The 19,422-nt window shown below is 44.1% G+C and overlaps 1 protein-coding gene, 1 long non-coding RNA gene and 1 pseudogene across 4 annotated transcripts in view; 2 read left to right on the forward strand and 1 right to left on the reverse strand.

Moving 5' to 3' along the window:
* The window catches only part of JAK2 (Janus kinase 2), a 147,821-nt gene that overhangs the window by 112,246 nt on the left and 16,153 nt on the right, over window positions 1-19,422 (forward strand). The window lies entirely within an intron of this gene.
* LOC115834455 lies at window positions 753-12,766 on the reverse strand. Its single transcript, XR_004029356.1, has 5 exons — window positions 12,756-12,766; window positions 5,141-5,144; window positions 3,402-3,408; window positions 1,896-1,903; window positions 753-847 (listed from the first exon to the last, which is right to left on the reverse strand). It is a non-coding gene; the product is annotated as an uncharacterized LOC115834455 (long non-coding RNA).
* LOC105738432 lies at window positions 14,549-16,621 on the forward strand (annotated as a pseudogene).

Here is a 19,422-nt window from a genome sequence, read left to right on the forward strand (position 1 = left end):
TTCTGCATCAGTTGAACGCAAATCAACCACTTTAATTAAGCTAAGTCCTTGCTAGATTGGTGGAATTCAAACCCACAAAAATTTAGTTAACAGCTAAATACCCTAATCAACTGGCTTCAATCTACTTATCCCTCCATGTTGGGGGAGGGTGGTAGGCGGGAGAAGCCCTGGCAGGATTGAAGCTGCTCCTTTGAATTTGCAATTCAACATAAAAAATTACCTCAGGGCTGGTAAAAAGAGGTCTTGACCTCTGTCTTTAGATTTACAGTCTAATGCTTACTCAGCCATTTTACCCTTTTTTCCACTTATGTTCATCAATTGTTGATTGTTTTCAACCAATCACAAAGATATCAGAACACTATACCTGCTATTCTGTGCATGAGTGGGGATAGTGGGTACCTCCTTAAGCCTTCTAATTTGAGCAGAATTAGGTCAACCAGGAACTCTGCTAGGAGATGACCAGATCTATAATGTTATTGTTACTGCCCACGCATTTATCATAATCTTCTTTATGGTCATATCAATTATAATTGGGGGTTTTGGCAACTGGCCAGTCCCTCTGATAATTGGTGCCCCTGATATGGCATTTACACAGATAAATAATAATAAGCTTCTCACTTCTCCCCCACTCTTTCCTACTCCTACTTGCATCCTCAATAGAAGCCGGTGCTGGAACCGGCTGAACAGTTTATCCCCCTTTAGCTGAAAACCTAACACATGCAGGATCCTTTGTGGGTCTTACCATCTTCTCACTTCACTTGGCAGGTATTCTATTTTAGGAGCCATTAACTTTATTACTACAATTATTAACATAAAGCCCCCAGCCATATCCCAATATCAAACACCGCTTTTCATCCAACCAGTCCTCATTACAGCAATCCTTCTACTCCTTTCTCTCTCAGTCCTAGCCGCTGGCATTACCATACTATTAACTGACCATAAGCTCAACACTACTTTTTGACCCTGCTGGTGGGAGTGATCCTATCTTGTATCAACATTTATTCTGATTCTTTGCTCACCCTGAAGTTTATATCTTTATTCTATCAGGCTTTGGGATGGTCTCCCATATCGTGACGTACTACTCCGGAAAAAAGGAGCCATTTGGGTATATGGGCATAGTATGAGCCATAGTATCTGTTGGCTTCTTAGAGTTTATCGTATGAGCACACCATATATTTACAGTAGGAATAGATGTAGACATATGAGCATACTTCATCTCCGCTACCATAATTACTGCTATCCCTACTGGCATCAAGGTCTTTAGCTGATTAGCTACACTGCACGGTGGTAACATCAAATGATCTCCCGCAATGTTCTGAGCCCTAGGATTCATCTTCGTTTTCACAGTAGGAGGTCTAACCGGCATTGTACTAGCTAATTCATCACTAGATATTATTTTACACGATACATACTATGTTGTAGCTCATTTCCACTACGTCCTATCAACAGGAGCGGTGTTCGCCATCATAGGAGGCTTTACCACTGGTTCTCCCTATTCTCAGGTTATATGCTTAATCAGACCTATGCTAAAATTCACTTCACCATTATATTCATACGTGTTAATTTAACCTTTTTCCCACAGCACTTCGTTGGCCTATCCGGTATGCCGCAACATTATTCCGATTATCCTAATGCATACACCGCATGAAATATTATCTCATCCTTAGGCTCATTTATCTCATTAACAGCAGTTATGCTAACAATTTTTATAATCTGAGAAGCCTTTGTTTCTAAAAGAAAAACTATAACAATTGAACAACCATCTAGTAATTTAGAGTGACTTTATGGCTGTCTACCACCTTACCACACATTCGAAGAGCCAACCTACATTAAATCCTTAAAAGAAAAAGAAAGGAATTGAACCTCCAGGAACTGGTTTCAAGCCAATCGAAAACCTCTATGACTTTCTGGATATGACATTAGTAAATTCATTACATAACTTTGTCAAAGTTAAGTTATAGGCTAAATCCTATATGTCTTAATGGCTCATCCAGTTCAATTAGGCCTTCAAGACGCTACATCCCCTATCATAGAAGAACTGCTCACTTTCCATGGCCGCGTTCTTATAATTATTTTCCTAATTAGTTCCTGGTTCTATACATTATTTCCGTAATATTCACAAGAAAATTAACTCATATTAGCACCACAGATGCCCAAGAAATCGAGACTGTTTGAACTATCTTACCTGCCATTATCTTAATTTTAAGCCCTCTCATCCCTACGTATTCTGTATAAAACAGATGAAGTTAATAATCCTTCTCTTACCATCAAAGCAATTGGTCATCAATGATATTGAAGCTATGAATATATAGACTATGAAGAATAAAGCTTCAATTCCTTTTTATCTTTTTTTTTTTTGAGACGGAGTCTCACTCTGTCACCCAGGCTGCAGTGCAGTGGTGCGATCTCAGCTCACTGGAAAACTCTGCCTCCCTGGTTCACGCCATTCTCCTGCCTCAGCCTCCCAAATAGCTAGGACTGCAGGCACCCACCACCATGCCTGCGTAATTTTTTTGTATATGTAGTAGAGATGGGGTTTCACTGTGTTAGCCAGGATGGTCTCGATCTCCTGACCTTGTGTTCCGCCCACCTCAGCCTCCCAAAGTGCTGGGATTACAGGTGTGAGCCACCGCGCCTTGCTTAAGCTTCAATTCTTATATAACCCCAACACCAGACTTGAAGCCAGGAGAACTTCGACTCCTCGAAGTTGATAACCGAACAATTCTCCCAACAGAAATACCCATCCATACATTAATCTCATCTGAAGACATCCTGCACTCATGAACTATCCCCTTATTAGGCCTCAAAACAGATGCAATCCCCAGATGCTTAAATCAAACTACCTTAACCACTACATGACCAGGGCTTTACTATGGACAGTGCTCAGAAATTTGTGAATCTAACCAGTTTTATACCTATTGTCCTAGAACTAATCCTCTTAAAATATTTCAAAACCTGATCCACATCCACACTAGATTATCACTGTAAAGCTATTCAGCATTAACCTTTTAAGTTAAAGATTGAGGGAGTCTACACCTCTCTGCAGTGAATGCCTCAACTAGATACTTCCCCATGATCCATTATTACCGTGTCAATGATCATAACTGTATTCTCCATTATTCAGTTAAAATTATTAAATTTCACTTATATTATCTCTACATCAAAAATAATCAAAACACAAAAACACAAGGCTTCCTGAGAATTAAAATGAATGAAATCCATTCACCTCTTTTGCTACCCCTACAATTCTAGGCCTACCCGCAGTAGTATTAATCATTCTATTTCCCACTATTTGCAACCTCTAGTCATCAAATTATTAACCGATTATTTTCTATTCAACGATGATTAATCCAACCTGCACTAAAACAGATAATAATTACCCATAACATTAAAGGACAAACCTGATCCCTTATAATAATATCCCTAATTATCTTCACTGCCTCAACAAACCTCCTTGGGGTTCTACTCCATTCATTTACACCAACTATCCAATTATCAATAAACCTGGGTATAGCAATCCCCTTGTGAGCAGGCGCAGTAATTACAGGCTTCTGCTTTAAAACGGAAACCTCCTTGGCTTACTTTTTACCACAAGGCACACCTATGCCACTTATCCCTATACTAGTAATCATTGAAACCATTAGCCTATTTATTCAACCAATAGCATTAGCTGTGCAATTAACAGCCACCATTACAGTCAGTCATCTACTAATACATTTAATTGCAGGAGCCACACTAGTACCATTAACTGTTACTTTTCCTACAGCTTCAGTTACTTTTATTATTCTAATCCTACTGACTATTCTCAAATTCGCCGTAGACCTTATTCAAGCTTATGTCTTCACACTACTAGTAAGCCTTTATCTATATGACAACACATAATGACCCACCAAACACATGCTTGCCATATAGTCAAACCCAGCCCCTGACCACTAACAGAAGCTCTCTCAGCTCTACTAATAACATCTGGCCTGGCCATGTGATTTCAGTTTAATTCTACTACTTTTTTAACCCTAGGCCTATTAATCAACACACTAACTGTATATCAATGATGACGTGACATTATCCGAGAAAGTAAATTTCAAGGCCACCATACAACAGTTGTCCAAAAAGGCCTCCAATATGGAATAATTCTATTTATTATCTCAGAAGTATTCTCCTTTGCTGGTTTCTTCTGGGCATTCTATCACTCTAGTCTAACCCCAATGCCAGAATTAGGAGGACACTGACCCCCCAACAGGCATTTTTCCCCTCAACCCCTTAGAAGTACCCTTCCTGAATACATCTGTATTACTTGCATCAGGAGTTTCAATTACTTGGGCTCATCACAGCCTGACAGAAGGTAATCAAAAGCTAATAATTCTAGCACTATCCATCACAATTACCTTAGGTATTTACTTCACCCTCCTACAAATCTCAGAGTACTCCGAGGACCCTTTTACTATCTCTGATGGGATCTATGGCTCAACATTCTTTATAGCCACAGACTTTCATAGATTTCATGTTATTATTGGATCAACATTTCTATCTGCTTCCTCCACCAATTAAAATATCACTTTACAAGATGTCCGAAAAGGAAGAGCTCTGGTCTGCAGCTCCCAGCATGATCGACGCAGAAGATGGTGATTTCCACATTTCCAACTGAGGTACCTGGTTCATCTCATCGGGACTGGTTGGACAGGGGGTGCAGCCCACAGAGGGAGAGCTGAAGCAGGGTGGGGCATCACCTCACCCGGGAAGCACATGGGGTCGGGGGATTTCCCTTTCCTAGCCAAGGGAAGCCATGACAGACTGTACCTGGAAAATCAGGACACTCCTGCCCAAATACTGTGTGTTTCCAACGGTCTTACCAAATGGCACACCAGGAAATTATATCCCATGTCTGGCTTGGCAGGTCCCATGCCCACGGAGCCTTGCTCACTGCTAGCGCAGCAGTCTGTGACTGACCTGGGAGGCAGCAGCCTGGCAGGAGGAGGGGCGTCCACCATTGCTGAGGCTTGAGTAGGTAAACAAAGTGGCCAGGGAAGCTCGAACTGGGTGGAGCCCACCACAGCTCTGCAAGGCCTGCTGCCTTTGTAGACCACACCTCTGGGGGCAGGGCATAGCTGAAAAGGCAGCAGAAACTTCTGCAGACTTAAACGTCCCTGTCTGACAGCTCTGAAGAGAGCAGTGTTTCTACCAGCATGGTGTTTGAGCTCTGAGAATGGACAGACTGCCTCCTCAAGTGGGTCCCTGACGCTTGTGTAGCCTAAGTGAGAGACACCTCCCAGTAGGGGCCGACTGATACCTCATACAGGTGGGTGCCTGTTTGGGACAAAGCTTCCAGAGGAAGGATCAGGCAGCAACATTGGCTGTTCTGCAATATTTGCTGTTCTGCAGCCTCCACTGCTGATACCAAGGCAAACAGTGTCTGGAGTGGACCTCCAGCAAACTCCAACAGACCTGCAGTTGAGGGACCTGACTGTTAGAAAGAAAACTAACAAACAGAAAGGAATAGCATCAACATCAACAAAAAGGGCATCCACACCAAAACCCCATCTGTAGGTTACCAGCATCGAAGACCAAAAGTAGATAAAACCACAAAGATGGGGAGAAACCAGAGCAGAAAAGCTGAAAATTCTAAAAACCAGAGGGCCTCTTCTCCTCCAAAGGATCACAGCTCCTTGCCAGCAATGGAACGAAGCTGGACGGAGAATGACTTTGACGAGGTGACAGAAGTAGACTTCAGAAGGTCGGTAATAACAAACTTCTCCGAGCTAAAGGAGAATGTTCAGACCCATCACAAGGAAGCTAAAAACCTTGAAAAAAGATTAGACTCATGGCTAACTAGAATAAACAGTGTAGAGAAGACCGTAAATGACCTGATGGAGCTGAAAACCATGGCATGAGAACTACATGACGCCTACACAAGCTTCAATAGCCGACTTGATCAAGCGGAAGAAAGGGTATCGTATCAGTGATTGAAGATCAAATTAATGAAATAAGGCGAGAGGAGACGTTTAGAGAAAAATGACTAAAAAGAAACGAGACAAAGCCTACAAGAAATACGGGACTATGTGAAAAGACCAAATCTACATTTGATTGGTGTACCTGAAAGTGATGGGGAGAATGGAACCAAGCTGGAAAACACTCTTCAGGATATTATCCAGGAGAACTTCCCCAACCTACCAAGGCAGGTCAACATTCAAATTCAGGAAATATAGAGAACACCACAAAGACACTCCTCGAGAAGGGCAACCCCAAGGCACATAATTGTCAGATTCACCAAGGTTGAAATGAAGGAAAAAATGTTAAGTGCAGCCAGAGAGAAATGTCAGGTTGCCCACAAAGGGAAGCCCATAAGACTAACAGCAGATCTCTCAGCAGAAACTCTACAAGCCAGAAGAGAGTGGGGGCCAATATTCAACATTCTTAGAGAGAAGAATTTTCAACCCAGAATTTCATGTCCAGCCACACTAGGCTTCATAAGTGAAGGAGAAATAAAATCCTTTACAGACAAGCAAATGCTGAGAGATTTTGTCACTACCAGGCCTGCCTTACAAGATCTCCTGAAGGAAGCACTAAACATGGAAAGAAACAACCAGTACCAGCCACTGCAAAAACATGCCAAATTGTAAAGACCATCGATGATAGGAAGAAACAGCATCAACTAACAGGCAAAATAACTAGCTAACATCATAATAACAGGATCAAATTCACATATAACAATATTAACCTTAAATGTAAATGGGCTGAATGTCCCAATTAAAATACACAAACTGGCAAATTGGATAAAGATTGAAGACCCATCACTGTGCTGTATTCAGGAGACCAATCTCATGTGCAGAGAAACACATGGGCTCAAAATAAAGGGATGGAGGAAGATCTGCCAAGCAAATGGAAAGCAAAAAAAAGCAGGGGTTGCAATCCCAGTCTCTTAAAAAAAAAAAAAAGACTTTAAACCAACAAAGATCAAAAGAGACAAAGAAGGCCATTACATAATGGTAAAAGGATCAACTGGGCAAGAAGAGCTAACTATCCTAAATATATATGCACCCAATACAGCAGCACCCAGATTCATAAAGCAAGTCCTTAGAGACCTACAAAGAGACTTAGACTCCCACACAATAATAATGGGAGACTTTAACACCTCTCTGTCAATATTAGATAGATCAATGAGACAGGTTAACAAGGATATCCAGGACTTGAACTCAGCTCTGCACCATGTGAACCTAATAGACATCTACAGAACCTTCCACCCCAAATCAACAGAATATACATTCTTCTCAGGACGACATCACACTTATTCCAAAATAGACCACATAGAAGTAAAGCACTTCTCACAAACGTAAAAGAAGAGAAATCACAACAAACTGGCTCTCAGAGCACAATGCAATCAAATTAGAACTCATGACTAAGAAACTCACTCAAAACCACACAACTTGATGGAAATTGAACAACCTGCTCCTGAATGACTACTGGGTAAATAATGAAATGAAGACAGATATAAAGATGTTCTTTGAAACCAATGAGAACAAAGACACAACACACCGGAATCTCTGGGACACATTTAAAGCAGTGTGTACAGGGAAATTTATAGTACTAAATGCCCACAAGAGAAAGCAGGAAAGATCTAAAATCGACACCCTAACATCACAATTAAAAGAACTAGAGAAGCAAAGCAAACAAATTCAAAAGCTAGCAGAAGGCAAGAAATAACTAAGATCAGAGCAGAACTGAAGGAGATAGAGACACAAAAAACTCTTCAAAAAATCAATGAATCCAGGAGCTGGTTTTTTGAAAAGATCAACAAAATAAATACACTGCTAGCAAGACTAATAAAGAAGAAAAGAGAGAAGAATCAAATAGATGCAATAAAAAATGGTAAAGGGGATTATCACCACCAATCCCACAGAAATACAAACTACCATCAGAGAATACTATAAACACCTCTACACAAATAAACTAGAAAAACTAGAAGAAATGGATAAATTCCTGGACACATACACCCTCCCAAGACTAAACCAGGAAGAAGCTGAATCTCTGAATAGACCAATAACAGGTTCTGAAATTGAGGCAATAATTAATAGCCTACCAACCAAAAAAAGTCCAGGACCAGATGGATTCACAGCTGAATTCTCCTAGAGGTACAAAAAGGAGCTGGTACCATTCCTTCTGAAACTATTCCAATCAATGGAAAAAGAGGGAATCCTGCCTAACTCATTTTATGAGGCCAGCACCATCCTGATACCAAAGCCTGGCAGAGACACCACAAAAAAAGAATTTTAGACCAATATCCCTGATGAACAACGATGTGAAAATCCTCAATAAAATACTGACAAACCCAATCCAGCAGCACATCCAAAAGCTTATCAACCACAATCAAGTCGGCTTCATCCCTAGGATGCAAGGCTGGTTCAACATTTGCAAATCAATAAATGTAATCCATAACATAAAACAGAACCAATGACAAAAACCACATGATCATTTCAATAGATGCACAAAAGGCCTTTGACAAAATTCTACAGCCCTTCATGCTAAAAACTCTCAATAAACTAGGTATTGATGGAATGTATCTCAAAATAATAAGAGCTCTTTATGACAAACAGCCAATATCATACTGAATGGGCAAAAACTGGAAGCATTCCCTTTGAAAACTGGCACAAGACAGGGATGCCCTCTGTCACCACTCCTATTCAACACAGTGTTGGAAGTTCTGGCCAGGGCAATCAGGCAGGAGAAAGAAATAAAGGGTATTCAATTAGGAAAAGAGGAAGTCAAATTGTCCCTGTTTGCAGATGACATGACTGTATATTTAGAAAATTCTGTCGTCTCAGCCCAAAATCTCCTTAAGCTGATAAGCAACTTCAGCAAAGTCTCAGGATACAAAATCAATGTGCAAAAATCACAAGCATTCTTATACACCAATAACAGACAAACAGAGAACCATATCATGAGTGAACTCCTATTCACAATTGCTACAAAGAGAATAAAATACCTGGGAATCCAACTTACAAGAGATGTGAAGGACCTCTTCAAGGAGAACTACAAACCACTGCTCAATGAAATAAAAGAGGACACAAACAAATGGAAGAACATCGCATGCTGACAGATAGGAAGAATTAATATCATGAAAATGGCCATACTACTCAAGGTAATTTATAGATTCAATGCCATCCCCATCAAGCTACCAATGACTTTCTTCAAAGAATTGGAAACAACTACTTTCAAATTCATATGCAACCTAAAAAGAGCCCACGTTGCCAAGACAGTCCTAAGCCAAAAGAACAAAGCTGGAGGCATCACACTACCTGACTTCAAACTATATTACAAGGTTATAGTAACCGAAACAGCATGGTACTGCTACCCAAATAGAGATAGACCAATGGAACAGAACAGAGGCCTCAGAAATAGCACCACACATCTACAACCATCTGATCTTTGACAAACCTGACAAAAACAAGAAATGGGAAAAGGATTCCCTATTTAATAAATGGTGCTGGGAAAACTGGCTAGCCATATGTAGAAAGCTGAAACTGGATCCCTTCCTTACACCTTATACAAAAATTAATTCAAGATGAATTAAAGACTTAAATGTTAGAGCTAAAACCATAAAAACCCTAGAAGAAAGCCTAGGCAATACCATTCAGGACATAGGCATGGGCAAGGACTTCATGACTAAAACACCAAAAACAAAGGCAACCAAAGCCAAAATAGACAGATGGGATCTAATTAAACTAAAGAGCTTCTGCATAGCAAAAGAAACTACCATCAGAGTGAACAGGCAACCTACAGAACTGGAGAAAATTTTTGCAATCTACCCATCAGACAAAGGGCTAATATCCAAAATCTACAAAGAAAGAAATTTACAAGAAAAAAACAACCCCATCAAAAAGTTGGCAAAGGATATGAACAGACATTTCTCAAAAGAAGGCATTTATGCAGCCAACAGATATATGAAAAAATGCTTATCATCTCTGGTCATCAGAGAAATGGAAATCAAAACCACAAGGAGATACCATCTCATGCCAGTTAGAATGGCGATCATTAAAAAGACAGGAAACAACAGATGCTGGAGAGGATGTTGAGAAATAGGAACACTTTTACACTGTTGGTGGGACTGTAAACTAGTTCAACCATTGCAGAAGACAGTGTGGCGATTCCTCAAGGATCTAGAACTAGAAATACCATCTGACCCAGTGATCCCATTATTGGGTATACACCCAAAGGATTATAAATCATGCTACTATAAAGACACATACACATGTATGTTTATTGCGGCACTAATCACAATAGCAAAGACTTGGAACCAACCCAAATGCCCATCAATGATAGACTGGATAAGAAAATGTGGCACAAATATCCCATGGAATACTATGCAGCCATAAACAAGGATGAGTTCATGTCCTTTGCAGGGACATGTATGAAGCTGGAAACCATCATTCTCAGCAAACTATTGCAAGGACAGAAAAGCAAACACTGCATGTTCTCACTCATAGGTGGGAGTTGAACAATGAGAACACTTGGACACAGGGTCCAACACTCACATAAAGGGGCCCAGGGTGAGGGACAGCATTAGGAAAAATACCTAATGTAAATGACGAGTTAATGGGTGCTGCAAAATCAACAATGGCACATGTATATCTGTGTAACAAACCTGCACATTGTGCACATGTACCCTGGAACTTAAAGTATAATAAAAATATATATATATCACTTTACATCCAACCACCACTTTGGCTTTGAAGCCACTGCCTGATGTTGACACTTTGTAGATGTACTATGACTATTCTTATATGTCTCTATCTGCTGATGAGGATCCTACTCTTTTAGTATAAAGAGTACCACTGACTTCCAATCAACTAGTTTCGATAATATCTGAAAGATATTAATTAACCTGACACTAGCCTTAGTAACCGACACCTTACTGGCCCTACTACTAATTACATTTTGACTTCCACAACTTAATATAGATAAATCCAGCCCCTATGAAGGCAGGTTTGACCCAATAACCTCCACCTGCCTCCCCTTTTCCATAAAATTCTTCCTGGTAGCCAACACATTTCATTTCTTCGACTTAGAAATCACTCTAATACTACCCCTGCTATGAGCTATTCAAACAAGTTACCTAACACTAATAATCACCACAGCCTTTATACTGTTATCATTTTAATCCTAGGCTTAATTTACGAAAGAACTCAAAAAGGGTTAGATTGAATTGAACTGGTAAATAGTTTAAGTCAAAACAAATGATTTTGACTCAATAGATTATGATAAACCATATTTACCAAATGCCCTCTGTTTACATCAACATTATGTTAGCATATACCATATCACTACTGGGAAAATTAATCTATCAATCCCACCTAGTATCATCCCTATGTGCCTAGAAGGCATAATACTGTCAATATTTATCATAATTACCCTTATAACTTCAAATATACATTTTACTCTAGCATCTATAATACCCATTATCCTCCTAGTATTTGCTGCCTGTGAAGCCGCAGTGGGCCTTGCCTTATTAGTTTCAATCTGCAACACATACAGCCTAGATTACGCACAAAATCTGAATTTACTTCAGTGCTAAAAATTATTCCAACAATTATACTGTTACCAATAATACGATTCTCTAAAAATTCTTTAATCTGAATTAACATGACCATCCACAGCCTACTCATCAGCCTCATCACCCTATTGTTTTTTAACCAATTCAGCAATAACTCATACAACTTCTCACTAGTTTTCTCTTCTGATCTGCTGATGTCACCCCTCCTAATTCTAACAGCCTATTACCTCTTACAATCCTAGCAAGCCAATATTACCTGTTCAATGAATCACCCCCACGAAAAAAGCTCTATTATTTCTATATTGATTGCCCTGCAGATTTTTTAAAATTATAGCATTCACAGCCACAGAACTAATTATATTTTATATTTTCTTTGAAGCCACACTAATTCCTACCCTAATTATTATCACCCACTGAGGGAACCAACCAGAACACCTCAATGTAAGCTCATATTTCCTATTTTACACACTAGTAGGGTCCCTTCCTCTACTTTGTTACACTTGTCTACACTTTAAATACTTCAGATTCACTAAATATGCTAGTAATGATATTTACTGACCAAGAACTATTAGCCTCCTGATCCAATAATCTTATATGACTAGCATGTATTATGGCCTTTATAGTAAAAATAACTCTATTCAGACTTCACCTGTGACTCCCAAAAGCCCATGTAGAAGCCCCTATTGCCGGCTCAATAGTACTTGCAGCCGTACTTCTAAAACTAGGTGGCTGCGGTATAATATGGCTTACCCTTATCTTTAGCCCCCTAACAGAATATATAGCCTACCCCTTCCTCATACTATCCCTATGAGGGATAGTTATGACAAGCTCCATTTGTCTACAACAAACCGATCTAAAATCACTTATTGCCTACTCCTCTGTAAGCCATATACCACTTGTCATCATAGCTCTCCTCATCCAAACCCCTTGAAGCTTTACAGGTGCAGTCACCCTTATAATTACCCATGGAGTCACTTCATCCCTGTTGTTCTGCCTAGCAAATTCCAACTACGAGTGAGTCCACAAAGGAATCATACTACTTACCTGAGGCCTTCAAATACTCCTTCCACTGATAGCCTCATGATGACTTCTAGCAAATCTCACTAATCTTGCCTTACCCCCACCATTAATCTAGCAAGGGAACTCTTTGTGATCATGGCTTCATTCTCCTGAACAAACATCACTATTACGCTTACAGGACTTAATATACTAATTACAGCCCTCTACTCCCTACATATACCAATCACGACACAACAAGGGACACTTACATATTACATTAACAGTTAAACCTTCCTTTACACGAGAAAATACATTAATATTTTTACATGTTACACCTATTCTTCTATTATCCTAAATCCTAAAATTATTATGGGCTTTACATGCTGTAGCTATAGTTTAACCAAAACATTAAATTGTGGATGTAGTAATAGAAGCCTGCAACTTCTTATCTACCAAGAAAGTATGCAAGAACTGCTAACTCATGCCCCCATGCCTAACAACATGGCTTTCTCAACTTTTAAAGGATTGGAGTCATCCGTTGGTCTTAGGAACCAAAAACATTGGTGGCAACTCCAAATAAAAGTAACAATTATGTATTTTTCCACTACTAGTATAGCCCTAATCCCCTTAATCACACCAATTATTATTACCTTAGTCAACCCCTGCAAAAAAAGATTCATACCCAAATTACATAAAAATAGCCATCACATGCACCTTTACCATTAGCCTCATCCCAACAACGTATATATATACAGACCAAGAAGTCATTATCTCAAACTAACACTGAATGACAATCCAAACTCTTAAACTGTCACTAAGCTTTAGACTACTTCTCCATAATATTTACCCCAGTAGCACTATTTGTTACCTGTAGAATTCTCAATATGATATATAAACTCAGACCCTAACATTAATCAGTTTTTCAAATATTTTCCTCATCACAATATTCTTCCAATATTCCGCCAACAACCTCTTTCAACTCTTTATCGGATGAGAAGGTATCGGAATCATGTCTTTCTTATTAACTGGCTGACAATACGGCCGAGCAGATGCTAATACAGCAGCCCTCCAAGCAGTCCTGCACAATCACATCGGCGATATTGGTTTTATTTTAGCTATAGTATGATTCCTCTTTTCCTCCAACACATGAGAGATTCAACAAGCATTCATTCTAAACCCTGCCTCTAATCCCCTTCCATTAATTCGCCTTCTCTTAGCAGCAGCCGGGAAGTCAGCTAAATTCGGCCTCCATCCCTGACTTCCATCCGCCATAGAAGGCCCAACCCCAGTCTCAACCCTGCTCCACTCCAGCACTACAGTTGTAGCAGGAGTTTTCCTACACATCCGCTTCTACCCTTTAATAGAAAATAACCTCTGAACCCAAACCTTTACATTATCTCTAGGGGCTATTACCACCTTATTTACAGCAATCTGCGCTATAACACAAAATGATATTTAAAAAATCATAGCATTCTCCACCGCAAATCAGCTGGGCCTTACGATAGACAGAATTGGCATTAATCAGCCACACCTAGCATTCCTTCACATCTGCACCCACGCCTTTTTAAAAGCTATATTATTTATATGCTCAGGCTCCATCCATCATCCACAATCTCAGTGATGAACAAGATATTTGAAAAATAGGACTATCCTTCACTTCCTCTTCCCTTATTATTGGTAGCCTTGCACTTACAGGTATGCCTTTCCTCACAGGCTTTTACTCTAAAGACCTTATTATCGAAACCACAAATATTGTCATATACCAACGCCTGAGCCCTTTCTATTACTCTTATTGCCGCCTCCTTAACTGCTGGCTATAGTACCCGTGTTATTTTCTTTGCTCTGCGGACTGGCCGTGCAGGGGTGGGAAGGGCCCGGGCCACGCGCGACGCTTGGGGGCCCTGCTGTGTCACCTGTTTTTTGGGGGGAGGTGGGGGAGACGCTTCATTCCGCCGCGCCCAGCAGGGTTTCCATGTCTGAAGTGCCCGCCCTGGTCCCAAGAGAATGAACCAGCCGCAGAAGATGGCGTCCGTGGACACGGACAAGGAGCTCAGTAACCTCCCGGACTTCAGCATGATGTTCCCACTGCCCGTTGCCAACGGGAAGGGCCGGCCCGCCTCCCTGGCCGGGGCGCAATTCAGAGGTTCAGGTTTTGAGAACTGGCCCAGCTCAGGCTCCTGGGGCAGCGGTGACCAGAACAGCTCCTCCTCTGACCCCAGCTGGACCTTCAGCCAAGGCACTCAACTTGCTGAGTCGCACAGCAGCCTCTCTTCATTCACATTCCTGGGACCAGGACTCGGAGGCAAGAGCAGCTAGCGGGGCCTATTCCTCCTTTGGTAGAGACGCAGGCGTGCGCGGCCTGACTCAGGCTGGCTTCCTGCCGGGCGAGCTGGCCCTCAGCAGCCCCGGACCCCTGTCCCCTTCGGGCATGAAGGGGGCCTCCCAGTACTACCCCTCCTACGCCAGCAGCTCCGCCGGAGAGAGGCGGACAGCGGCCTGGACATGCAGCCCAGGAAGGTTGGGAAGGTCCCGTCTGGTCTTCCATCTTTGGCGTACCTGCTCAGCTCAGGTGAGGACTACGGTAGGGATGCTGCCGCCTACCCATCCGCCAAGACCCCGCCTACCCGTCCGCCTATCCTGCCCCCTTCTACATGGCAGATAGCAGCCTGCACCTCTAAGCCGACCTCTGGAGTTACCCGGGCCAGGCGGGCTTCGGCCCCATGCTGGGCAGGGGCTCCCCCTCTGTCCCTCCCGCACGGCAGCGGCCCCGTGGGCAGTGGCGGAGGCAGCAGCACGTTTGGTGGCCTGCACCAGCACGAGCGCATAGGCTACCAGCTGCACGGAGCAGAAGTGAACGGTGGGCTTCGGGCTGCATCCACCTTCTCCTTGGCCCCCGGAGCCGCGTATGGCAGCGTCTCCAGCCACATGCCTGTCAGCAGGGCCAACAGCCTCCTGGGCTCCCGAGAGACCACAGCCAGCAGCTCCGGGGACGCCCTTGGGAAGGCCTGGCCTCAGTCTACTCCCCGGATCACTCAAGCAATAACTTCTGGTCCAGCCCCTCCACCGCCGTGGGCTCCCCCCAGGGCCTGGGAGGGACGTCGCACTGGCCCGGAGTAGGAGTCCCCGGTGCCTTATCACCCAGCTACGACGGGGGTCTCTACGGCCTGGAGAGTAAGATAGAAAACCACCTGAACGAGGGCATCCACGTGCTCTGCAGCCACGCCGTGGGCACTGCTGGCAACGTGTACACGCTGCTGCCTGGCCACGGGGCGCTGGCCTTGGGCTTCTCCGGCCCCATGCTGCTGGTGGGGGCAGCACGCAGGACTGGTTGGAGACGAACACCCTGAGGACGGCCCTGCGGGCAGCGCCAGCCTCATGCACATCCATGTGGCCCTCTCCAGCTAGTCAGGCGCCCTCCCCGACCTCTCTTGGCCTCCCGACTCCTACAGTGGGCTAGGGCGAGCAGGCCACTGGCGAAATCAAGCGGGAAGAGGAGGATGAGGAGAACACATCGGCAGCTGACCACTCAAGAGGAGGAGGAGGAGCTGAAGGACCCCCGGGCCCGGACTAGCCCAGACGAGGACGAGGAGGAAGATGACCTTTTCTCCCCAGAGTAGAAGGCCGAGTGGGAGAAGGAGGTGGCCAATAACGCCAGGGAGCGGCTGCGGGTCCCTTAAGAGGCCTCTTAAGGAACTGGGGCACATGTGGCAACTGCACCTCAACAGCAAGAAGCCCCAGACCAAACTGCTTATCCTGCACCAGGCCGTCTGAGTCATCCTGAACTTGGAGCAGCAAGTGCGAGAGCGGAACCTGAATCCTAAAACAGCCTGTTTGAAATGGCGAGAAGAGAAGGTGTTGCGCGTGTTCGGAGGCCCCCAGATGGTGCTTTCAGCTGCTCACCTGCGCCTGAGCAAAGCCCAGAACCCTGCCGGGCACGTGAAAGGTACGCCTCCGTGGGACAAGCCACCCGCCCTCAGCCCCATGGGCTGGGCCGGGAACGCCCACTTGAGGCTCTGGGCTTCATCCACATCCACACCTCACACAACTGTTGTCAGCAATGAGCCAACACCGACCTGATGAGGCTCGGAGTGATGGGGGTAAGGAAGGTGACGCTGGGTCCAGGAGCTCCCTGGGACCCCGGTTCACCCCTCACTGGCCTCGCTCCCCCTGCCCCCAAATCTCAGCCACCGTGTCACCCTGTGACCTGCCCCATGGATCCTGAAACTGCATCTTGGCCCTGTTGTCTGGGCTGACAGGAGCTTTTTTTTTCAGTAAACAAAACCTGAATGCAAGCAACAAAACATACACTTTGTCAGAAAAGAAAAAAATGCCTTAACTATAAAATGTGGAGAAATCGTATCACTTGAGGGAGATGCTGTGGAAACTTGGCTTATTCTTCAAAAGCCAGCAGCAAATTGTGCCTAAGCGTAATTTTTTTTTAAGGAAAATAAAAAGAACTTAGTTATTAAAAAAAAACACAAAACCCTGGACTAACCTTGGCCAGGCTGGATCAGACTGGCCTAGAGTGGACTTCAGAGGGTGACTCCCCTGGTGGGCCGGTCTCAGCTGACTTCATTGTCCCGCCTCCACACAGGGCCCATCCATCTTCCCCTTGATCCCCTGCTGCAAAGACATTGCCTCCGATGCCACCTCCATGAACCTGGGCTGCCTGGCCACAGGCTACTTCCTGAAGTCGGTGACTGTGACCTGGGACACAGGCTCCCTCAACAGGAGCGCTGTGACCTTCCTAGCCACCACCCTCACGCCCTCTGTCCACGAAGGCATCACCAGCCAGCTGACTGCCTTGGGTGCGTGGGCCAAGCAAACGTTCACCTGCAGCGTGGCACACACTGTGGTCCACAGACCAGGTCAGTACCTTCAGCGTCTACTCCAGGGACTTCACCCTGCCCACTGTGAAGATCTTACAGTCCTCCTGCGATGGCAGCAGGCACTTCCCCCTGACCATCCAGTTCCTGTGCCTCATCTCCGGGTACACCCAGGTGCCATCAGCATCACCTGGCTGGAGGATGGGCAGGTCGTGGATGTGAACTGGTCCATCACCTCTCCCATGCTGGAGGGCGAGCTGGCCTCCACACAAAGCAAGCTCACCCTCACCCAGAAGCGCTGGCTGTCCGACCACACCTACACCTGCCAGGTCACCTATCAAGGTAACACCTTTGAGGACAGTGCCAAGAAGTGTGCAGATTCTAACCTGCAAGGGGTGAGCACCTACTTGAGCCGGCCCAGCCCCTTCTACCTGTTCATCCACAAGTTGCCCACAATCACCTGTCTGGTGGTGGACCTGGCAGCCAGCAAGGGGAACGTGAAGCTGACCTGGTCCCGGGCCAGTGGGAAGTCTGTGGCTCAGGTCATCCTAAGGCAAGAGAAGCAGTGCAATGGCACGTTCACCATCACGTCCACCCTGCTGGTGGGCACCAGAGACTGGATCGAGGGGGAGACCTACCAGTGCAGGGTGACCCACCCCCACCTGCAGTCCACGACCAAGATCAGTGGCCTGTGTGCTCCCCCACAGGTCTACGTGTTTGCAACGCTAGAACAGCCGAGGAACCGGGACAAGCGCACCTTCACCTGCCTGATCCAGAACTTGTAGCCCAGGGACATCTTGGTGCAGTGGCTGTACAATGAGGTGCAGCTCCCGGACACTTGGCACAGCACGACGCAGCCCCGCAAAACCAAGGGCTCTGGCTTCTTAGTCTTCAGCTGCCTGGAGGTGACCAGGGCTGAATGGGAACAGAAAAACGAGTTCATCTGCCCTGTGGTCCATGAGATGGTGACTGGCTCACAGACTGTCAAGTAACTGGTGTCTGTAAATCCCATTAAATGTCCTTCTGCCTTCCTCCCAACTAGGGCTCTGTCCAGCTGTGTGGTGGGAAGGGCTGGCCAGACCTTCTGTCCACTGTTGCAACGACCCCAGGAAGCCACCCCCAATCAACAGTGCCTGCTCAGAAAAAAACAAACAAACATAAAAGCCCTAGAAGAAAACCTAGGCAATACCATTCAGGACACAGGCATGGGCAACGACTTCATGACTAAAACACCAAAAGCAATGGCAACAAAAGCCAAAATAGACAGATGGGATCTAATTAAACTAAACAGCTGCATAGCAAAAGAAACTATGATCAGAGTGAACAGGCTACCTACAGAATGGGAAAAAATTTTTGCAATCTAGCCATCTGACAAAAGGCTAATATCCAGAATCTACAAAGAACTTAAACAAATTTACAAGAAAAAAACAACCCCATCAAAAAGTGGGTGAAAGATATGAACAGCCACTTCTCAAAAGAAGACATTTATATGGCCAACAAACATATGAAAGAAAGCTCATCATCACTGGTCATCAGAGAAATGCAAATCAAAACCGCAATGAGGTACCATCTCATGCCAGTTAGAATGGCGATCATTAAAAAGTCAGGGAACAACAGACACTGGAGAGGATGTGGAAAAATAGGAATGCTTTTACATTGTTGATGGGAGTGTAAATTAGTTCAACCATTGTGGAAGACAGTGTGGCAATTCCTCAAGGATCTAGAGTTAGAAATACCATTTGACCCAGCAACTCCATTACTGGGTATATACCCAAAGGATCATAAATCATTCTACTATAAAGACACATGCACATGTATGTTTATTGTGGCACTATTCACAATAGCAAAGACTTGGAACCAACCCAAATGCCCATCAATGATAGACTAGATAAAGAAAATGTGACGCATATACACCATGGAATACGATGCAGCCATAAAAAAGGATGAGTTCATGTCCTTTGCAGGGACATGGATGAAGCTGGAAACCATCATTCTCGGCAAACTAACACAGGAACAGAAAACCATACACCGCTTGTTCTCACTGATAAGTGG

This window comes from Nomascus leucogenys, chromosome 1a (genome assembly GCF_006542625.1).
Source record: "Nomascus leucogenys isolate Asia chromosome 1a, Asia_NLE_v1, whole genome shotgun sequence".
Lineage (NCBI taxonomy): Eukaryota > Metazoa > Chordata > Mammalia > Primates > Hylobatidae > Nomascus > Nomascus leucogenys.